The sequence below is a fragment of the Lepus europaeus genome, chromosome 5 (genome assembly GCF_033115175.1).
Source record: "Lepus europaeus isolate LE1 chromosome 5, mLepTim1.pri, whole genome shotgun sequence".
In the NCBI taxonomy this organism is placed as follows: domain Eukaryota; kingdom Metazoa; phylum Chordata; class Mammalia; order Lagomorpha; family Leporidae; genus Lepus; species Lepus europaeus.
In genome coordinates this window covers 43,635,232-43,659,603 of record NC_084831.1, presented here as the reverse complement: position 1 = coordinate 43,659,603, position 24,372 = coordinate 43,635,232, and the positions used below count along the sequence as shown (strand labels likewise).

The 24,372-nt window shown below is 41.7% G+C and overlaps 1 protein-coding gene and 1 pseudogene across 3 annotated transcripts in view; both read right to left on the bottom strand.

The window, feature by feature from the left end:
- The window catches only part of ZFYVE9 (zinc finger FYVE-type containing 9), a 217,359-nt gene that overhangs the window by 156,026 nt on the left and 36,961 nt on the right, over window positions 1-24,372 (bottom strand). The window contains exon 1 of one of the 3 annotated variants that reach the window (XM_062191322.1): window positions 8,822-8,982. The exons of the other annotated variants lie outside the window; for them this stretch is intronic. The gene's annotated coding sequence lies outside the window, so the exon portion shown is untranslated. Of the gene's footprint in view, window positions 1-8,821; window positions 8,983-24,372 lie in introns of those variants that run through there. 3 annotated transcript variants of the gene reach the window in all.
- Window positions 16,014-16,967, bottom strand: LOC133759088 (proteasome subunit alpha type-3-like; annotated as a pseudogene).

The window sequence follows — 24,372 nt, the reverse complement described above, 5'->3', positions numbered from 1 at the left end:
AACAGAAGGGGAAAGTTGGGGGAATTTGCTCTGACTGGTTTAACTGGAACATTAGTCTTTTCTTGTCCGCCAATTGGAACTTACATTACTAGCCCTCCAGCCTCAGAACCACACCACAGGGAGACAGAAGACTGAAACTTCTCAGCCTCCATAAGCTTGTGAGCCAATTCTTCATAATAAATTTAAATATATATAGATATACATACACACTATATTCATATACATATGCATACCTACAAACATGTGTATATGCACACCTATACTCTGTACACTATGGGTTCTGTTTCTTTGGAGACCCCTAACACAAATAATATTATACACAATATTATAAAGGCTTCCCCAAAATTGTAGGCTTTTCTATGGGAATTGTATTCCTTTCACTTTCAGCTTGAGCTGGCAAAGCCTCAGCCCTGGTTAAATCCAGCCATCTACCCTCTTCATATAGTCTCACAAGCAGCTGAAATGTGACTGGAAAAAAAAATCACACAAGATTGATTGGTCTCAAATTTACAATTGACTTCATAACACAGTTTCCTTAGTAATTTACTTCTTTCAACTTTGCATCCCACTCCCTTCTTCAGGTATGCCTAGTATCCTTCAATTCAAAGTATTCCTGATTCAATTCTTCCAGATAATCAGTCTCTGGACTCTGGCAAGACAGAGAGGAAAACTGGCTACACAGGAAAAAGTAGAACTGCAAAACTAATCATTCCTGTATCATCTTTGAACTCATCTCTGTTTTCAGTACCACAACCTACTTAAACCTTTAGAGATCCCTGGACCTCTGTAGAACAGATTAAAGGTTCTGTGGGGGTACTGATGTGCTTCTCATTATAACGCCTTCTGCAGGCAAACAGCTACTGCTTCTCCAGTTTGAAGACTTTCACTCCTTCCATTTGTTGAACTCTCTCATCCACTCTATTTGTTCTTCTGTTGTTTCTTTTTACCATCTTAGGGTTTGGGGAAAGATAATAAAGTGTGTGTGTGTGTTTACGATTTATTTATTTGAGGGGCCGGCGCCATGGCTCACTTGGTTAATCCTCCACCTGCAGCGCCAGCATTCCTTATGGGCACCGGTTCTAGTCCCAGTTGGTCCTCTTCCAGTCCAGCTCTCTACTGTGGCCCGGGAGGGCAGTGGAGGATGGCCCAAGTGCTTGGGCCCCTGCACCCGTATGGGAGACCAGGAGGAAGCATCTGGCTCCTGGCTTCGGATCGGTGCAGCACCAGCAGTGGCGGCCATTTGGGAAGTGAACCAACGGAAGGAAGACCTCTTTCTCTGTCTCTCTCTCTCTCACTGTCTATAACTCTACCTGTCAAATAAATAAATAAATAAATCTTTTTAAAAAAAGATTTATTTATTTGAAAGGCAAAGTTATAGAAAGGCAGAGGCAGAGAGAGGGAGGGAGGAGGAGAGAGACAGAGAGAGGTCTTCCATCTGCTGGTTCATTCCCCAGATGATCACAAGAGCTTTCTCTGGGTCTCTTACATGGGTACAGGGGCCCCAGGTCTTGGGCCATCTTCTACTGCTTTCCCAGGCCATTAGCAGAAAGCTGGATTGGCAGTGGAGCAGCCGGGAATCAAACCAGTGCCCATATGGGATACTGGCACTGCAGACAGTGGCTTTACCTGCTACACCACAGCGCTGGCCCCAAGTGCGTGTTCTTAAGTCTCTATTCTTACCTTTCAGAACTGACATATAATGAAATATATTACTGAATTCCTGAAGTAAACTTTTAAAGTTTTCAATGCCTTAACAAATAAATTAAGAATCAATGCAGGGGCCAGTGGCGCTGTGGCATAGTAGGTTAAGCCTCTGCCTGTGGCGCCAGCATCCCATATGGATTCTGATTCAAGTCCCAGCTGCTCCATTTCCGATCCAGCTGCCTGCTAATGGCCTGGGGAAGCAGTGGAATATAGCCCAAGTGCTTGGACCCTGCACCCATGTGGGAGCCCCAGAAGAAGCTCCTGGCTTCAGGTCAGCCCAGCTCTGGATGTTGCAGCCATTTGGCGAGTGAACCAGCAGATGGAGCACCTCTCTCTCTGTCTCTCCCTCTTGCTGTACCTTTGCCTCTCAAATAAATAAATGTTTTTTAAAAATAAATGCAGAAAGGGCCGGCGCCGTGGCTTAACAGGCTAATCCTCCACCTTGCGGCGCCAGCACACCAGGTTCTAGTCCCAGTTGGGGCGCCGGATTCTATCCCAGCTGCCCCTCTTCCAGGCCAGCTCTCTGCTATGGCCCGGGAAGGCAGTGGAGGATGGCCCAAGTCCTTGGGCCCTGCACCCGCATGGGAGACCAGGAGAAGCACCTGGCTCCTGGCTTCAGATCAGCGCGATGCGCCGGCCGCAGCGGCCATTGGAGGGTGAACCAACGGCAAAAAGGAAGACCTTTCTCTCTCTCTCTCTCTCACTATCCACTCTGCCTGTCAAAAAAATAAATAAATAAATAAATGCAGAAAAACAAAGGGAGGGGAAAAGACAGATAAAACTAGCAACAAAAAATAAAGGACATCTTGAGGCTCCCATTTAAAAAAAAAAAAAAACAAAAACAAAAGGTAGTGAGTAACAAGGGAAATACAATGACCTCACATAAAGAACATGCTTCTCAGGTTACAAATAATCTAGTACTTTTTACCCAGGATGAGCTCTTTACAATAACAACCTCTCATCACCTTTTGACATTACAGGATCACTTTTTGGAAGGAACAAAAGAATGTAAGTACTAAATTGATAGGTCTATGACATAAAATACATTATAAATGCCTTGGGATGGGCTTCTGTGTTCCAATAAGATTGTTCTATCTATAACACTTTTCACATTACATGAAATTTATTTTTCTTTTTTGTTTTAGATTTATGGTATTTACTTGAAAGGCAGAATTATGGAAAAAAGAGGAAGAGACAGGGAAAGAGAGAGCGCCTCCATTCACTGGTTCACTCCCCAACCACTTGGGCCATCTTCCACTGCTTTCCCAGGCACACCAGCAGGGAGCTAGATTGGAAGTGCAGCAGCTGGGACTGGAACCAGCACCCACATGGGACACTGGAGTCACAGGCAGCTGCTTTACAAGCTCCCCAAGTTTTTCTTACAAAACTGTTTGACCCACCTAAATCATAATGTCCACCAAAGACAGAATTCCCTTTATATTCATTCTTCTTTGCCAAGGCACAGTCCTTGTCACACAGATCTTCAAAATACATGCAATGATTTAATTAAGTTTAGCATGTAATGTGCTACCATGGCAAAGATCCTAAACAAACAGTTCTTAATTTCATTTCCTTTTCCCCATTCCATTTCTACTCAACAACTGTTTTGGTTTAAACTGTTATCAGTTCTCACCTACACTGGCTTACTACAGTTTTCAAACTAGTGTTACTGCCTCAATTTTTCTATAAAATATATCCTTTATAATCTTACTGAAATAACTTTCTAAAAGAAAATCAGATTGCATTATTCCTCTGCAGTAACATCCTTAACTGGCTCCCTATCTAATGTATTTAATTAGTGAGCATATAATTGGATGTCTTGGTATGGGGCTTTATTTGTCATTACATATACAACCCAGATTTATTGTACTTTTCTAGCTAACTGAACCCAACTCTTTCTTCCCTTCCCCCAAAAATAAAGTGTAGTTTTTTCAGTACAGCACTCTACCTCTTCACCAACCTGCTTTCCTACCAGTTCCCTAAGCTCCAATCACACTAAACTACAAATATTTTTCCTGAGATGCTTGATAACGCTCCCTTGTTATGGCTTAAACTCTGCCCATGTACCTACATTGGAATACTCTTGCCACTCTTTTCCTAGCTAACACATTCATCTGTAGTTCAACACAAACTCAACCTCAAATCAATTTGAGAAGCTTTTCCTGATTACCTACTGGTTGTTTAAGCAGAGTCACCTTATGCCCATATAATAATGCACTTCTCCTACTGCTAATGGTGCCAATAATCAAGTGAATTTACACTGTCTGCCTATCCATCTCCTCCACTGAATTGCAAGTTCACTGAGGATAGGTATCATTTTGGAACACTTACTCTTAAAACCCAATTGCCATGCCAGAAAAACAAAGAGAAGCCAGATGCAGGTGATATGGCCCATGAATCTCCATACAAGTGAATGAGCAAGCTTCAAGACCACTCTAGTCCCAGTCACTGACTACAACTGCACAAATACTCTATGAGAGAACCACATAGATGAGCTCTGTAAATCCCCAGAACGTAAGAGGTAAATTGTTTAAAACCACTACAGGGGGGCCAGCATTGTCTTATAGCAGGTTAAGCCGCAGCCTGCTACACTGGCATCCCATATAGGTGCCAGTTCAAGTCCCATATGGATACTCCACTTCCGATCCAGCTCCATAACGTGCTGGGAAAGCAGCGAAAGATGGCGCATGTCCCTAGGCCCCTGCACTCTCTTGGGAGACACAAATGAACCTACTGGCTCTAGCTTCAGCCTGGCCCAGCCCAACCACTGCGACCATCTGGGGAGTGAACCAGTGGATGTTAAGATCTCTCTGTCTCTCCCTCTCTCTGCAGCTCTTTCAAATAAAATAAATAAATCTCATTTAAAAATAAAGACATGGGGCCCACGCTGTGGCACAGCAGGTTAAAGCCCTAGTCTGAAGCGCTGGCATCCCATATGGGCGTCGGTTCTAGTCCCAGCTGCTCCTCTTCTGATCCAGCTCTCTGCTATGACCTGGGAAAGCAGCAGAAGATGGCCAAGTTCTTAGGCCCCTGCACCCACATAGGAGACCTGGAAGAAGCTCCTGGCTTTGGATCGGCACAGCTCTGGCTGTTGTGGCCATCTGGGGAGTGAACCAATGGATGGAAGACCATTTTTGTCTTTCAAATAAATAAAATAAATCTTTAAAAAAAAAAGCACTACAGGAGCCATCATTGTGGTACAGCAGGTTAAGCCACTGCCTGGGACACCAGTGTCCCTCATAGGCAACAGTTCGTGTCCTAGCTACTCCTCTTCTGATCTAGCACCCTGCTACTGCACCTGGGAAAGCAATGGAAGATGGCCCAAGTCCTTGGGTCCCTGCACCCACATGGGAGACCTGGATGAAGCTCCTGGCTCTTGGCTGGCCCAGCCCTGGCCTTTGCAGCCATTTGGGAAGTAAACCAGTAGATGGAATATCGATCTCTCTTCCTCTCTCTCCTTCTAACTCTACCTTTCAAATAAATAAAATAAATCTTAAAAAAAAAAAAAAAACACTGCTTTTTGGAATTGGTTACACAGCAATAGACAAATGGAAAGCAATTTAAAAACTTGACAATTTTCTTTTTTTTTTCTTTTTTAAATTTTATTTATTTATTTTATTATATTTTATTTTTAACTTTTATTTAATGAATATAAATTTCCAGTGTACAGCTTATGGATTACAATGGCTTCCCCCCCCATAATTTCCCTCCCACCCACAACCCTCCCCTCTCCCGCTCCCTCTCCCCTTCCATTCACATCAAGATTCATTTTCAATTCTCTTTATATACAGAAGATCAATTTAGTATAAAGATTTCAACAGTTTGCACCCACATAGAAACACAAAGTGAAACATACTGTTTGAGTACTAGTTATAGCATTAAATCAAAATGTACAGCACATTAAACAAATTTTACATAAAGAAAAGGGTAAAAACCATAAGAAGGACAGGTGAAAAAGAATACCCAATGGTGGCAATCTCTCCTCTACTAAACTATTTATCTCTAACTCCAAATTTGCATATCCCACTAATAAGCTTTGGCACCTCTTGGAATAGTTTTAGAAACACTTAAGCACTAAATCACCAAGTAACAACTAAGTTATTTAAGTAAAAAGCTAGGTATCCAGAGTGGAAGGAAAGGTCTTACATTCTTTTATAGTTATTTTCCAAACTCTAAATACTACTCTACTAATAAGAGTTCTAGAAAAACATCTTTCATCTAATTAACTTTCCAGTGCCATTTTTATAACTCCCTATAGATTTGCACCTTGGTACTGGCCTAATCAGCCAGTTCCTTAATAAGTGGCAAGTATCAAGTGATGTATGATTTGTTAAAAGTCTCCCCCTTATAGGCTATGATGGTTTTCAGCATAGAGATTATTTCTGACTTTTTTATCACTGAGTACCTCTGGTGTATGACACCATGTCTGGCACAGAGTAAGTGCCCACTAACCACTTGTGATACAAATTAAAACAACTAAAGGACTTTCTCTTCAAATCACTTCTACCTAGGAAATTCTCCTATATAATGGATCCCAAAAGTTGTGCTAAGACTGTAAAAACTTCAGTGTACTTACGACTTCTAAGTTTTTAATAATAATATAAAATCACTGGTTTGCACACTGAAGAACAGTTCAAACTTAAACCTTGTTTTATCTAGGTTTTCTGTTCTCTATTCACAATCACAACTCTTTTAGAACATTCCATTTGTTTGAAGACAACTTTAAAGGAAGAAAAAGAAACTTAACGAAAAAGAGATTCAGGAGTATGACTACAAATGCAGTATCTGGCAAAACTAGGATCTGAAATTTCAAATCTACCATGACTAACATGTAATATACCTGCTTGAGGTTTAATCCAAATGAACATCTGCTATTAATAGTCAGTGGAGCTTGGTAGAAAAAACACTGATGCAAGAATCTTGCAGATCCAGGTCTGAATTAATGCTCATTATTTAACAGCTATTTACTACTGAAAGCAAATTACTTAAGCTTTTTGAGTATTGGTTTCTTCATATGAAAACTACCCATTGCAGGACATTTTTAATGATGAAGAACAATGTTTATGTAAAATGCCTTCAATAGATCTGATAAACAAGTGCTCAACAAATTGTAGCTTTTAATACTATCAAAAAGCAATCTATGCAAAAGAATATGATTTGAACCATGAAACTAGCCAATCAACTGGTTTGTTTGTAATTAATAATCCATCAGGGTTACTGATCTTAAAAGATCAATTCAAGTCTAAACAACAAAACAGCAAAATAGGAACAAAAAAGTAATGGGACTTTCAACTCTCCTAAGTGGCCAAGTAAATCTGATTCTGAAATAACACCCTTTGAATATGAGAAGTTACTCAGAGTGAAGAGGGGGAGGGAGAGGAAGAGAAGGGAGCAGAGGAGAGGAGAAGGAAAGAAAAGAGAAGAAATCATCTCTGAGAATAGTTTCATGCCTGCTCATCAATATCAAAGTACATTGAAAACAGTGTGTTCTGAGAAGTGGACACTGTAGCTACCCCACATTCACACAGGGCTTCAGTTTCCAGGACATCAACCTGAGATCTTTCACCAACATTAAATTCTCAGTCAAGAACTATAAAGAACAAGGTGATTGTTTCCACCTAGTACAACCGGAACAAAAAGCAGAGTAGTGTAACAAATACTGGAAAACGTGATAACAGATGTATCAAATATACAGAGGCACTGAAATCCCCAGAACAGCAAGTGATTTGAGATCAGCATAGTAACAAGGAACATGTTTGATTCTCATATCAGGAACAGTAACACTCTAGACCATTTAAATAAATTTGTATATACATAATTTAGGGCCAGAAACTACTAAAATACACATTTCTGTAATGTTTAATCTTTCAACTTTCTGGGCCAAGAAATATCATATGTCTAATTAAACATTATTTCTGGGTGTGTCTGTGAGAGTGATTCCAGAAGAGATTAGGATCTCAATTGAACTGAGAAAACTAGTCTGCATACTTCATATATACCTTTCTTTTTTTTTTTAAATTTTTATTCTTTGACAGGCAGAGTGGACAGTGAGAGAGAGAGACAGAGAGAAACGTCTTCCTTTGCCATTGGTTCACCCTCCAATGGCTGCCGCGGTTGGCGCGCTGCGGCCGGCGCACCGCGCTGATCTGATGGCAGGAGCCAGGTACCTATCCTGGTCTCCCATGGGGTGCAGGGCCCAAGCACCTGGGCCATCCTCCACTGCACTCCCTGGCCACAGCAGAGAGCTGGCCTAGAAGAGGGGCAACCGAGACAGAATCCGGTGCCCCGACCGGGACTAGAACCTGGTGTGCCGGCACCGCAAGGCAGAGGATTAGCCTAGTGAGCCGCAGCGCCGGCGCATATATACCTTTCAAGAGAGACCGGGAAAGACAGAGAGAGAGAGAGAGAGAAAATAAATTTACTGTATGGAATTGGTTGACATCATTATGGAGGCTGACGTTTGTTGTCTGCAAGCTACAGTAGTATCACATCTATTGGTTCTGTTTCTCTGGAAAACCCTAATACAATCTCTAAAGTAGTACACGAATTGCTGGCCCATGATTGAACCATTAATTAGTACAGGATTAGCTCAAGTTTATACCTGTAATTTCTACATAATAGATATCTATTGGACTATGTTTACCAATATAATTCTAGAATTCACGATCTCCACCCCATACATACACACACATTTTTATCACAAGATAAAATGCCATTTTTACAGGAAACCTATTCACTTAACCAGTTAGTCTGATGTGAACTCCTGATCTAAGCTAAATTACAGATAGAACTATGCTATGCCTGAAAGACAGCTGCAATCAAAGTCACAGAATTGTGTATTAGACACCTTAACAAATGTACAAAACTTATTTTTTTTCCTTAAGTTAGCTCCTCCAGTGGCTTGCACCAAATTTATCTCAACAGTATGGAATACATTTAGGCAAACAATATCTAAATAATAGTTTCAACTTTAAAAGCACAACTAAAATTTCAAAGATCAGGGGCATGTTCAGCACAGTAATTAAATCATTGCTTGGGATTCCTGCATCCTATGTTAGAGTGCCTGGTTTGAGTCCTAGCTATTCTGCTTTCAATTTAGCTTCCTGATAAAACATACCTTAGGAGTCAACAGATGATGGTTCAAGTACTTGGGTCCCTGTCACCCATGTGGGAGATGGAAATGGAGTTCTGATCTCCTGGCTTTGGCTTAGCTGAACTTTGGTTGTTGCGGGCACTTGGAGAGGGAACCTGTGTAGTGATCTGTCTCTCTGCTTTTGTCTCTCTCTGCCTTTCAAATTAAAAAGAAAAAGAGTAAATACATATTTGTTTTAATTTCAAAGACCAGACACTAACAAATATTCTAGGATCTACAAATAGATAATTAACAAAAGATAAATTCACAAGTAGAGGGGTGGGTCTTTTGTTTTAGACCATTCCAAGTAGTAGATTGACAGAGAGAAATAATTTGTTTACTTCAAATTCTGTGCACCAAAATAATGAGAGTATATGTAGACTTCCAGCTTCTGGTTTAGCATGCAAGAATCCTGGAAGTCACGGCTCAATCCTAACAACAAATTAAAAAGTGAACAAACTAAAAAAATTAACAGCTGTTCTTGGATCCATTTTTTAAAAAAATGGTCACAGAGCAAACCACTACCTCAAAATTTGAAGAGATAAACAGGTGAATACAGAATATCAAAAATTACCTGAGCAGAAACCTCTGTGGGAACTAGCACTGGGAAAACCTTAACTGCAACTAATAAATTGCTAGAGGCCTGGTGTACATAGCTCTGGCTGTTAAAAATTCCAAGAAGATCCACTCACAGGGAAGCCCCCATACTTTTGTGAATTTTACCTATAAGAACTCAAATCAGTTAAAGTGAGCATCACAAAAAAAAAAAAAATAAATAAATAAATAAATCTCCTCATGCCTTTTGGCAGGGAGTAGGGAGAAGAACCATTTGAAATATGCCAAAAGCATTGTTCTTAATAAGGTCTGCCCTCAGAAAATACTAACCAGTGCAGGACCTACTGGAGTTATATCAGGGTCTAATTGCCCTGACCAACTCCAGCCCAATCTAGCTATCCTACGCCCCCTCAATGGAGGAAAAAAGAATTGAGAAACACTAGGGAAGTTCACAGTCCTAAGGCACAGATTTGTTAAAGACTAAGACTTAATCATTGGACTGTATAATGCTTCCCTTCCTCCCACACCTTCCCACATTACTACAGGAATATTTACAGCAGTCCCTTTAATATGATACATCTTTTCCACCTATCAAGAAACAATTACTGGCCAGCGCCGTGGCTCAACAGGCTAATCCTCCGCCTGCGGCGCCGGCACACGGGGTTCTAGTCCCAGTCGGGGCGCCGGATTCTGTCCCAGCTGCCCCTCTTCCAGGCCAGCTCTCTGCTATGGCCCGGGAGTGCAGTGGAGGATGGCCCAAGTGCTTGGGCCCTGCACCCGCATGGGAGACCAGGAGAAGCACCTGGCTCCTGGCTTTGGATCAGCGTGATGCGCCGGCCGCGGCAGCCATTGGAGGGTGAACCAATGGCAAAAAGGAAGACCTTTCTCTCTGTCTCTCTCTCTCTCTCAGTTTCCACTCTGCCTGTAATAATAATAAAAAACAACGATTACTACAAACTAAAAGGCAAAAAACATTTCTAAAGACACAGCAAGCATGAAAATTAGACTCAGATAGGCAGGAATGTTGGAATGATGAGACCAGGATTTTTTTTAAACCTATGATTAATGTGTTAAGAGCTATAATGGGTAAAATAGCCTGCAAGAACAGATGGGCAATGGAAGCAAAGACTGACATTCTAAGAAAGAACCAAAAAGAAATGGCTAGAGACCAAAACATTGTACCACAAAACAATAACAATGTAACAGAAATGAAGAATGTTTTTCATGGGCTTATTAGGACACTAGACCTAAGAAAAATTCTTCACACATAGGAAATCTCATTAGAAACCTCCAAACCTGCAAAAGCAAAGAAACTTTTCTAAAAATTGAGAGGGAAAAAAAAAAAAAAAAAAAAAGAAGGGTGAGCAGGCATTTATCCTAGCCACTGAGCCACAGGTGGGAATGTCCACATTACACATCCACATACAGGAGTGACTAGCTTTGGATCCTGCCTCCCCTCCCAATTTCAACTCCCTGCTAATGTGTGCCTTCAGAAGCACCAGTGTTGCCTCAAGTAACTGGGTTCCTGCTGCCAATCTGGAGGACCTGAAAACCCAGACCCAGCCATTGCAGGTATATTTTTAAGTGAAACAAGCTGAAATGAAAACAATATATACTTGATTCCAAGTAAATGATATTCACAAAAAGATAGCAAAAAGATCAATCATTGTCAGAGGTTGGGGGAGGAAGAAATGAACAGGCAGAACATAAGATCTGGGGGCATGGTAAAACTACTTTTTATGACACTATTAGGGTAGGTGCACATCATTATATTTTTGCCCGATTCCACAAAATACACAACAGCAGAACTAAACCTTAATATAAACTACAGTATTTGGGTGATAATGATATGTCAAAATAGATTCATCAATTACAACAAATATTCCTCTCCGGTGGGGAATACTGATGATGAAGGAGGCTACCACATGTGCGGGAGTAACATGTACAAGGGAAATCTCTCTCAATTTGCTATAAATTTTAAAACTGCTCTAGAAGGGGCCAACACTGTCGCTCACTGAGTTAAAGCCCCAGCATCCCATATAGGTACTAGTTAATATCCTGGCTGATCCACTCTCTTCCAATGTGCCTGGGAAAGCAGCAGAGGATGGTCTGACTGCTTAGGCCCCCACACCCACGTGGCAATCCTGGAAAAAATTCCGGCTCTCAGCTTTGCCCTGTCTTAGTTCTGGCAATTTCAGCCATCTAGGGAGTGAACCAGTAGATAGAAGATCAATCTCTCTTTCTCCGTCTCTCCCTCTCTCTATTTCTGCCTTTCAAATAAATAAATAAATAAATCTTTTTTAAAAATGCTCTAGAAAATAAAGCTTACTAAAAACGAAAGCATATGGAAGGGCTTCAAATATACGTGGAAATGCAAATTATCTTTTAATTCTATTTTTCCAGTTTTTTGAAGAAGCTCTCTCATATGTAAATCAGTTACAGTGTGACTCACTATTAATCCCATCCATGTAAGTAATATATTTCACATACAAAGTACCAAATATCAGAAATTTAGTCAAATTTGAAGGTTTATAAAATTAATGCTTGAGGGGCTGGCGCTGTGGCATAATGAGCTAAGCCTCCGCCTGTAGTGCTGGCATCCCATATGGGCATTGGTTCGAATCCCAGCTGCTCCACTTCTGATCCAGCTCTCTGCTATGGCCTGGGAAAGCAGAAGATGGCCCAAGTCCTTGGGTCCCTGCATCCACGTGGGGGAGACCTGGAAGAAGCTCCTGGCTCCTAGCTTTGGATCAGTGCAGCTCCAGCTGTTGCAGCCAAATGCGGAGTGAACCAGCAAATGGAAGACCTCCGCAGCCCCCGCTCTGCTTCTCTGTAACTTTGCATTTCAAATAAATAAATCTTACAAAGTTTTAATGCTTGAAATAAAATTTGATACTACAAACACTCCTGCCTTGATAACTTTTTGTAAGCATTTAGAGAATTGTATCTAACATTTAATTATGTCAGATTTGAGAAGGAGGTGGCATTGTGGCACTTGTGATACTGGCAGTGGGAGTTTAAATCCTGACTGCTCCATGGCTTCACCCTGGCCTAGCCCTTGTTTTTGCAGCCATTTGAAGAGTGAACCAGCCAATGGAAAATCTCTCTCTCTCTCCTTCTCTCTCTCTGTCACATTGCCCTTTGAATAAACAAATAAACTTTTAAAAAATTTTTGAGAACATAACTTGAAGGTCTCAAAGCTTAAGATAACTACACAAGACGAAAGCTTAGGGTACCTATATAAGATGAAACAAGCTCATGCTCAAATTACTTAAGAACATTACAATATTATTCAATGACAACCCAAAGAAAATCTCCAACTCTAAGTTCTTGACTCCCTTTTATTCTTTTTTTATTAAAGATTTATTTATGGCTGGCGCTGTGCAGTAGCAGGTAAGGCTGCCACTTGCAGTGCCGGAATCCCATATGGGCACCGGTTTGAGTCCCAGCTGCTCCACTTCTGAGCCAGCTCTCTGCTATGGCCTGGGAAAGCAGTGGAAGATGGCCCAAGCACTTTAAAGTCAGAGTTAGAGAAGGAGAAAGAGGGAGAGACACAGAGAGAAAGAGAAAGATCTTCCATCCTCTGGTTCACTCCCCAGATGGTCCCAACAGCCAACGCTGGGCTAGGCCAAAGCCAGGAGCTTCTTCCAGGTCTCCCAAGTGGGTTGCAGGGACCCAAACATTTGGGCCGTCCTCTGCTGCTTTTCTCAGGCCATTAACAGGGAGACAGAGTGGAAGTGGAACAAGAGGGATCGAACTGATACCCATTTAGGATCCATCACAGGCAGTGGCTTTACCCACTATACCACATCACCAGCCCCTAAGTGTTCAATCTTGAACAAGTTATGCTTTTCTGCCTCAGGTTTCTTAGCACTGAAATATTAATAATAGTATCACTCTCATAAAATTGTTCTAGGGATTGTTTTGCCTACCTTATAGAAATTGCTCACTAAAGTATTCTCATTACCTAATATTATTACTTATATTTGCTATTATTAACTATTATTTTTCCATTGAAAGGAGTAAAAATGATATTATATTATAGAACTATCATTTCCCTGATAATCAGTAACACAACTTTCTTAAAAAAACTTTTTAGTCTTGTGTTTCTTATTCTGTGATCTCCTGTTCAAATCCTTCACCAATTTTTGTTCTGTTGGGATGTTTGCATTTTTCTTTTTGGAAAATATTTATTTATTCGAAATGCAGAGTGATGGGGGAGGGGGAGAAAGGGAGGGAGAGGGAATGAGGGAGGGAGAGAGAAGGAGAGAGGGAGAAAGAGAGAGAGAAAGTGAGATCTTGGGGCCAATGCTGTGGTGGCATCCCATATGGGAACCGGTTCAAGTCCCAGATGCTCCACTTCTGATCCAGCTCTCTGCTATAGTCTGGGAAAGCAGTAGAAGATGGCAAAAGTCCTTGGGCCCCTGCAGCAGTGTGGGAGACCTGGAAGAAGCTCCTGGTTCCTGCCTTTGGATTAGCGCAGCTCTGCCTGTTGAGGCCATCTGGGGAATGAACCAGTAGATGGAAGACCTCTCTCTCTCATTCTGCCTCTCCTTCTCTCTATGTAACTTTCAAACAAATAAATAAATCTTAAAAAAAAAAAAAATGAGATCTTCCATTCATTGGTTCACTCTACAAATGATCACAACAGTCAGGGCTGAAGTAGGCTAAAGCCAGGAGCCAGGAACACTTTCTTGGTCTCCCATGTGGATGGCAGAGACCCACACATGTGGGCCATCACCTGCTGCCTTTCCAGCAGGGAGCTGGATCCAGCAGGGAGCTGGATTAGAAGCATAGACTTGAACTAATTCCCCAATGGGGATGCTGGCATCACAAGCAGTGTATTCTATTGTGCCACAATGCCAGCCCCATGTCTGTATTTTTTTTTAATAATTTGTCAGAATCTTTACATATCCTGGGCATTAATTCTTTGTTAAATATGATACAAATATTTTCTGGTATGACTCCTCAGTTCTGACCCATATAGTCTGTCGGTCAAGTTACAAGGATAACAATCTTGATCACTCTTTCGCTAAGAGAATTTCAGGCCGGCGCCATGGCTTAACAGGCTAATCCTCCGCCTTGCAGCACCGGCACAACGGGTTCTAGTCCCGGTAGGGGCGCCGGATTCTGTCCCGGTTGCCCCTCTTCCAGGCCAGCTCTCTGCTATGGCCTGGGAAGGCAGTGGAGGATGGCCCAAGTGCTTGGGCCCTGCACCCGCATGAGAGACCAGGAGAAGCACCTGGCTCCTGGCTTCAGATCAGCGCGATGCGCCGGCCGCAGCGGCCATTGGAGGGTGAACCAACGGCAAAAAGGAAGACCTTTCTCTCTGTCTCTCACTATCCACTCTGCCTGTCAAAAAAAAAAGAGAGAGAGAGAATTTCAGGTTCTGCTATTTAATTGTTTTTGATTGCTTAGGTGTAGGGAAAATGGGTAGGAAATACTTTCTAATCCGGGGTATGGCATGTCTGGCCTATGAGCCATAAAAGGCCCACAAACTCACTTGGTCTGGCTCTGCCATGGCAACTGTAGGTTGGACTCAAAATTCAGTAAGTCTGTAGAAGGCTAATCTTAAAGCTGATAATTTTGTATAGCCTGTGAATGATATTATAAATATCTAAGTGGTACCTGGCAGAAAAAAAGGTTCCCCATTCCTGCCTGATAAGTACAGGGAATATTCAGAATGTTCATGGAAATGTATACTATGGAAACAAACTATGTGCATTTCAAAATTTTTTGTACCAAAATAAATGTGTACTAATTTGTTATAACTTGTCTGAATATGATTAAGTTTGAAGCACTAAGACAGATAACACATTAGGCTGAAAAGAATCCCTATCAGAGCAATACAAATTCTATTAAATTAAAGCAAAAACAAACATCTAATTCACAGTAAAGCCTGGGTAGAAGAATGATGAAATCATCAATGCTTTATAAAAAGTATATGGGGACAATGTTCCCCCAAATCAGCAGTTCACAAAGGGATACTTTATTTTAAGAAAGGAATGAGAGGCTGGCATTGTGGCATAGCATGTTAAGCCATCTCCTGCAGACATCAGCATCCCATGTGGGATGCTGGTGTTGAAAACAGCAACTTAACCCAATGTGTCAAAATACTGATTCCTTTTAATTTTTCCATGAACATTTTGAAGTTCCTCACATAAGTCACGGGCTTACAGGCAATTTCTAACTTACGTACTCTTATCTCCTACTCAGTACAGGGTATACTGCTTTCTTTATAAAAGACTCTGGATGGGGGTTGGCGTTGTGGGCATAGCAGTAAAGCCGCCGCCTGCAGTGCTGGCATCCCATATGGGCGCCAGTTCAAGACCTGGCTGCTCCACTTCCAATCCAGTTCTCTGATGTGGCCTGGGAAAGCAGTAGAAAATGGCCCAAGTCCTTGGGCCCCTGCACCTGTGTGGGAGACCTGGAGGAAGCTCCTGGCTCCTGGCTTCAGATAGGTGCCATTGCGGCCAATTGGGGAGTGAACCAGCAGATGGTTCTCTCTCTCTCTTTCTCTCTCTGCCCTCCACGCCTATCTCTCTCTCTCTCTCTCTCTCTCTCTCTCTCTCTCTAACTCTGACTTTCAAATACATAAATCTTTTAAAAAAAATAAAAAGCTTTACCCTTCATCATGTACCATGTAAATTATTTCAGCAACTTTTTTTTTTTTTTTTTTTGGACAGGCAGAGGGGACAGTGAGAGACAGAGAGAAAGGTCTTCCTTTTTTCCACTGGTTCACCCCCCAGTGGCCGCTGTGGCCGGCACACCGGGCTGATCTGAAGCCAGGAGCCAGGTGCTTCTCCTGGTCTCCCATGCGGGTGCAGGGCCCAAGCACTTGGGCCATCCTCCACTGCCTTCCCAGGCCATAGCAGAGAGCTGGCCTGGAAGAGGGGCAACCGGGACAGAATCCGGCGCCCCGACCGGGACTAGAACCCGCTGTGCTGGTGCTGCAGGCAGAGGATTAGCCTATTGAGCCATGGCGCCGGCCATCAGCAACTTCTTTAACAGTACCACGGTAGATCATTTCTTTCATCTGAAGCTTTTCTATTGCTGTCTTTGCAGCTTGCCTGGCTTTGCCAATGGCACAGTCCCAATAACCACATGAAACACCTGATGGGTCAGTTATATACAGTTGTTTGCCATCATTCCACACTGTAAGACCCAAACATGGAAACTGAAGCCAAACAGTCTAACAGCACAGTACAGCATATAAGTACGAACATACATGGCCACTCTGGTCTGCAAGATGCATTAGTGAAACATTACAACCAAAGTTAGATCTAAAGGTGGAAGCATCTTCTCTTGCAACGTCTGCTAAAGAACATGCATCAGTCAACAATCCCTCAACTGCCATTCCAACATGTCGATCAATATTAAAGTCATTTGCTAGAACCTTCTAAAGTTTAGAAAGGACTAATTTTTCTACTCCAAAGACAACACCATCTTCAGATCTGGTTCTAATAGCTATATTACTATTTTCCACAGCCTTCATAGCATATTCCACTTGAAAACCTCTTCCACCAGGAGAAAATGTGGAGGCAGACAGGTCATACGTGGTGCTGATTGAGCTCATCATGCTAAAGCCTCTAACTACATTTTTAAAGACTAAGTCCACTTATCTAGGGAGTGAACCAACGGATGGAAGACCTCTCTCTCTCTCTCTCTCTCTCTCTCTCTCTCTCTCTGCCTCTCCTTCTCTCTGTGTACCTCTTTCAAATAAATGAATAAATCTTAAAAAAAAAAAAAAAAGACTAAGTCCACTTAAGCACACTGATACAGCTGTTCGGTATCCTCATTTTCTTCTTTCTACATGTTCTGCCTGGTATAGCTCTTTTCTATTAAGTGCTGCTACACTGGTTGTTTTCCAAGATATCATTCTGGTGATCTAGGCTTGTAGTTTCATATCAAACAATGAGACAATGTGGTGTAACTGAAGAAGTACAGGATCCCTGGAGCCAAATGACCTGCATTTGAGGTTCAGTCATTGTCTAACTAAAAAACTTTTTTAAGATTTATTTATTTATTTGAAAGTCATAGTTACACATAGAGAGGAGGAGAGGCAGAGAGAGAGAGAGCTCCTCAATCCGCTGGCTCACTCCCCAAATGACCACAATGGCCAGAGCTGCACTGATCCACACCAGGAGCCAGGAGCTTCTTCTGGCCTCCCACACAGGTACAGGGGCCCAAAAACACTTGGGCTGCCTTCTACTGCTTTCCCAGGCTATAGCAGAGAGCTGGATTGGAAGTGGAGCAGCCGGGACTTGAATCGGTGCCATGAGGGATGCCGGCACTACAGGTGGTGGCCCCACCCACAATGCCACAGCGTCGGCCCCTAACTATAAGATCTTTTTTTAAAAAAAAAAATTATTTTATTTATTTGAAAGACAGAGTTACAGAGAGAGGTAGAGAGGTAGAGAGAGAGAGAGAGAGAGAGAGAGAGAGGTCTTCCATAGGCTGGTTCACTCCCCAATTGGCCGCAACAGCCAGAGCTGTGCTGATCCGAAGCCAGGAGCCAGGGAGCTTCTTCCAGGTCTCCCACACAGGTGCAGGCACCCAAGGACTTGGGCCATCTTCTACTGCTTTCCCAGGCCCATAGCAAAGAGCTGATCAGAAGAGGAGCATCCGGACTAGAACCAGCGCCCATATGGGATACCCGCGCTTCAGGCCAGGGCTTTTAACTCACTGAGCCACAGCGCCGGCTCCAACTATAAGATCTTAATATTCCTAAATCTCGATTTTCTGTTTTCAAATTAGGATAATATTAATAAAATCTAATCTCTCTGGGTTATAAGATCACAGTAAGGATTATAAAATTAAATGACAACGGAGAAATACTTTCTAAAGTATTCCACAAACAGTCATCACCCTCATTTGAAATATAACTCAAAGACAGTATCAGTGAAAGACCTCTACCAGGCAATTTACTTCATGAGGGGAAAGGATCATGCCTGACTGGGTCATGGCTACAACTCAAACCTGGCAAATTTGCTGAATCAAAGACTGAAAAAAAATGTCAAGAAATGAAAAGAGCACCAACCAGTGACCTGAACCACATTAGGAAATATCTGATAAAGTGAGAATACCAACACCCCTCTCAAACAATTGCTATGAGGATTAAAAAAGATATAATATCCACAGACTATAACATAATGGACACTTCTTTCCTTCTTCCTCCAAAATCAGATCTGGGTTAGGACTTGGCTGTATAAAATTTAGATATTATTAATAATTTAATAATAATGGGTAGTGGCTCAAATTCTTCTAAGGACAATCAAAATTATTACACTATAATCTGCTTTTTAATGTCAATAAACATTAATATGATAGAAAAGTGATTAAACACTTTATTTCAGCCATGTTCAAACTGCTATAGTTCACTGTGACTTATACAAATTATTTCCTTACAACAAATCACTGCCCCACTGAAGTTAAGAGCCTTCTCAGGCCATGGCTGAGAAAGAACTTCTAGATCAATCCTATTCACAATAGCTATAAAAAATAATTAAGCCGAGGCCGGCGCCGTGGCTCAACAGGCTAATCCTCCGCCTTGCGGCGCCAGCACACCGGGTTCTAGTCCCGGTCTGGGCGCCAGATTCTGTCCCGGTTGCTCCTCTTCCAGTCCAGCTCTCTGCTGTGGCCAGGGAAGACAGTGGAGGATGGCCCAAGTGCTTGGGCCATGCACCCTGCATGGGAGACCAGGAGGAAGCACCCGGCTCCTGGCTTTGGATCAGTGCATCGCGCCTAGCCACAGCACGCCAGCCGTAGCAGCCATTTGGAGGGTGAACCAACGGAAGGAAGACCTTTCTCTCTGTCTCTCTATCTAACGCTGCCTGTCAAAAAAAAAAAAAAAAAAGACACTGCTCCACTTCTGATCCAGCTCCCTGCTAATGCACTAAGAAAAGCAGCAAAAGACAATCCAAGTCCTTGGATCCCTGCACCCATGTGAGAGACCCAGATGAAGCTCCTGGCTTCAGCCTGGCCCAGGCCCAGGCCCAGGCCCAGCAGATGCAGCCACTTGGGGAATGAACCAGTGGGTGGAAGATCTTCTGTCTTTCCCTCTCTCTACATAACTCTACTTTTCAAATAAATAAATAAATAAATCTTTGAAAAAACAGGATAGAAAATTATATTCTGCAGGAAAAAAAAAAGAGCTTTTCTGGTTGACAAATCCATTCAACTATATAAAATGAACTTACTGGAGATGAAACAGCAGCAATCAGGCAAAACCTTGGCCACTGGGGAAGCTCACATTCTATTGATTGAAAATAGCTAATAAACAAGTTAATCTTGTGGTATGGAATGCTAGATGGTATGTGGTATGCTAGATGCTACTTGATAAGATGGAAAATAAAGAAAGCAAGAGAGAGGAAAGACTGGAGGTTTCAAATTTAGAGAAGTCAGCCAGGGAAGATCTCACTGAGAGGGGACATTATGTCAAAAACTGAATGTCAGAGAACTATCCTGTAAATGTTTTGTAGAAGAGTGTTCTGGAGGGAACACAAGGATGAAGAGCAAATTCAGTGAGATGAAGAATAATAGATGAGAACAAAGAGTTCATTGAGAGAACAAATTAGGACTGGCCAGTTACCAATTATTTCCAGCAAAAATCAATACAAACTTTCCTAAAATTTTTTTTTAAGGTTTATTTTCATTTATTTGAAAGGCAGAGAGAGAGAGAGAGAGAGAGAGAGAGAGAGAGAGAGAGAAATATCTTCCATCCACTGACTCACTTCCCAAATGGCCACAACAGCTTGGGGCTAGGCCAGGCAGAAGCCATGAGCCTAGAACCCTATCTGGGGGTCATCTTCTGCTTGCCCAAGCACATTAGCAGGAAGCTGAATCAGAAGCAGAGCAGTTAGGACTCAAACAGGCACTCCTATATTGGATGGGGGACATGTTAAGCAGTGCCTTAATCCACTATGGAACAACACCAGCCCCTACTTGTGAAGAGACTTTAGCAACAGTTTCCTTAAATAGGACTACACTAAAAAGAAGTCCTACCTTACTCCCAACGTGACTCCAAATCTCACATTAATCACTGTATAACACACACAATGAGAAAATGAAACTAATTCCAACTGCTTTCACTTCAATAGCTTGCTGAAAATATTCCTAAATTTCTTTCCCTTTTCCCAAAGGAGCTACAGAAACAAAGATTTTTATTACAAGAATGTCTTAGGATCTAAATGTCAAAAAAATCAACATCTATACTTTTTAAGATTTGGTCAAAGTAATGAAGTATTGAATGCAAGCCTTAAAACTGTATTTTTTATTCTTGTTATAAAAAATTTGAGGGGCCAGCATCACGGCACAGAGGGTCACCACATGCAACATTGGCATACATTATAAGTGCCAATTCAAGTCCCAGCTACTCTACTTCTGATCCAGCACCCTGCTAATGCACCTGAAAAAGCAGCAGAAGATGGTCAAATTACTTGTGCCCCTGTCATCCATGTGGGATACTTGAATGGAGTTCTCAGCCCCAGCCATTTGGGGAGTCAACCAGTAGATGGAAGATCTCAATCTCTAACTTTGCCTTTCAAATAAATAAAATAAGTCTTAAAAAAAAATAAATATTGGGGGCCAGCACTGTGGTACAGTGGGCAAAGCCGCTACCTGCAGTGACAACATCCCATGTGGGTACCAGTTCAAGCCCTGGCTGTTCCACTTCCAATCCACCTCCCTGCTAATGTGCCTGGGAAAGCGGCAGACGATGGCCCAGGTGCTTGGGTCCCTGCACCCATGTGGGAGACCCATATGAAGCTCCTGGTTCCTGGCTTCAGCCTAGCCCAGCCCTGGCCATTGTGGTCATTTTGCAGGAGAACCAACAGATGGTTCTCCTCTCTCTCTCTCTCCGCCTGTCCCTTTGTATAACTTTGCCTTTCAAAAAATAATTCTTAAAGAAAAACAATAAATAAAAAATTTATCTGAAAGGGAGAGTGACAGAGAGAGATCTTCCATTCACTGGTTTACTCCCCAAATGCTCTCAACAGCCAGTGCTGGGCCAAGCCAAACTCATGAGCCCAGAACTCCATCTGGGTCTCCCACATGGGTGGCAGGGACCTGGGCCTCCCAGGCACATGAGCAGGAAGCCAGACCAGAAGTAGAGGTGGAAGTGGGATTCAATCCCAGGCACTCTAATATGGAATATTCAAGTTCCAAATGGCAACTTAACCTGCTGCCACAACATCTGCCCCAAAACTGTTTTTTAAAGAATTATAAGTCAAACACTCAGAGTTGACCTAATCAAACTGTTGAATTTATGAGTTTTTAAAACAGGCTAGGCAGTGCTATGAGGTAAAGTACAGGTTGCTTGAAGGTATCTATACACAAAATTGAGAATCTCTGGAATAGCCTAAATTCATCAAAATGTGGTCCAGACTCCTAGGAATCCACAAAACCCTTTCAGGAATTATACAAGGTCAAAACTATTTTCATTAACAACATTATGAAATAATGTCTTAATATGCCCTTTTCACTATGCTTACAAATACAGAGAAGATGCAAAAGCAATGGCTGAACTGCTTGCACCTTAGCATAAATCAAGGCAGCAATATCAAATTGTAATAGTAATCCTATTCTTCACACCATGCACCTTGTTTAAAAAAAAGTTTCACTTAATTGATGAAACAATAAAAATCACTGTTAAATCTCAGCTCTTAAGTAAATGTCTTTTTAATGTTTTGTGTGACAAAATAAGAAGTACAAATAAAACACTTCTGCTACATACCAAAGAGGATAATTGTGTCAAGGAAGTACTTGCACAATTGTTTAATATGTGAACTCAGACATGTTTTTCCCATTAACTATTATAATTTCAAAGAGGGAAGGAGTTAAAACAGAATGCAAGCAGCAAAAAAGAATTCACAGACAAGGAGCTAGGTAAGCTATAAGATATGCTTCCAACTCTTCAATAATGGGTAGCATAGTCCAGACAATAATCAAGTTTGCTATTATGACTTAGAATTCTTATAATCTCAATCATTTATTATGTTTTAGGAACTACATTGACCACTAACTATTGAATTGAACTCAAAATCTTAAACTTATACTGGAAAAATCCAGCGTTCTAAACCAATATGGTACCTTTAGCAGAATTTCAAAAGAAGCACATACACAAATAAGTGCTCTGACTGAAGTTCGCTGATACAGCAGGGCAGATAACTTGCCCTTTATTTCTCATTTACCATTCTCAACAGGAATTCTGTGGATTCTCTAACACAATCATATATTCCACCACATTTCAACTGATTTATATTGGTTTCTACATATACATGTACACATACCCTTGCAGATTGTTCACTATCCTTCCAGTGGGACTTTTATTCCTCCAATTCAAAGTTGAAGGAGTCCAGTGGGGGTCTCTCCATCAAGTTGCTTGTTGTCTTTTTTTTTTCCTGAAGCTGTCTTTTACTTTTTTTCCTTTTGTCTAATTACATTGGTAGTTTCCCCAAAAGAAGTGACAGTGGATATTTTTGTTTTACTTTAACAAAAATTTTTTCAGTGCTTCACCATTAAGCCCAATACTGATTTTTTATTATATTTATATAATTAAAAACAGGACCAGTAGCTCCTAACTAAAAACATGAAGAGGCTAGCAGCTCCTTTGCATTGCTATTGTTTAATATTGGCTTAGTCTTAATTTTTTTGTGGTAAAATGCACATGACATAAAATTTTAATAATTTTCAAGTATATGAATCAGTGGTTTTAAGTACAACCACACTATTGTACAAACCATCACCTCCATCCATTGCCAGAACTTTTTCATCCACCCAAACTGAAACTCTATAATGATAAACAGTAACATTTCCTCCTCTCCTCAGCTCTGAAAAACCATCATTACTCTTCTGTCTCTAGGAACTTGATAATCATATTATTTTTACTAGTGGGAAATCTCAAGTCTTGAAATGCTGATTTTCTTCCCCAAGACCACCTTGCTAAGCTCTTAGTATGTAGAAAGGAAACAGACTGATGCTCTATAACCAGATTCATTGAATCAGGCCAAAGAGATTCACTGCCTTTTTTGCCTCACTTGTTTTGTTTTGTCTTGCTTATGGCTGCTGGATTTCTGCAAAATATTTACATGACAACATCTCTAATTATGTTTCCATGAATGAAGGTAGAAATTTGGGTCACACAGTAATCCCTAATAGGCTGAAAAGCTTTGACCATAGGTACTATTCATCTGAAAGTACATCACTAATGGTATGGCCTACAGCTTGATTACTGATCTTATCCTGTTCAATATTTTTACTAACAATTTTGATGTGGCCACTTATGACACAATGATAGAATCTGTGATATAAAGAAAGTGTGGCAGCTGGATCTGTTGGATCAAAGAATCAGTATTTAAAAGATCTAATCAAATTAGAAAAAATGAAATAAACTGTATCTAACACGATCTTTATATAAAAGTTTTCCTCCAGAGTTTTTCAAGATGTTGGAATAGTGAGGGAATTTACTGCTCTAGTGTAGGGGGAGATAGTTAAAAAAAAAAAGTGGACAGAGTGCAATCTCAGGGGAGGGTTAGAAAGAAAATCACAGAGGAAACTCCATGCAAACTGGTGGAGAGGGGGACACTGCAGACCTACATGGAGGGTGTGGATGCACACATCTCAGAACCCCAGCAGCCGAGAGCCTCAGCACCAGCTTTGGAGGGTGAGGTGAGACTAGATTGCATCAGCCCAAGCCACTGGCGATAAAAGTTATGGGAAGAACCTGGCATCGGCCCGGCTTGGAGCCCTAAGGGGAACAGTATACTTGCCAACCTAGAGGGGAAAAAAATGGGTCAAGTTTCTCTCTCCCCAACGACCTGGCACCAGCATCCTGCAACTAGTCAAAAGAGGGCAGGCACCAACCATTTTGGACATACATAACAGCTGTGCCAGTTCGTGTCTGCACGCCCAGCAACCAGCAAAGAGGAGACACCCAGTCTGGCTAGGAGAATTGACAGAGGGTTGGGTGCTCGTGACTGTGA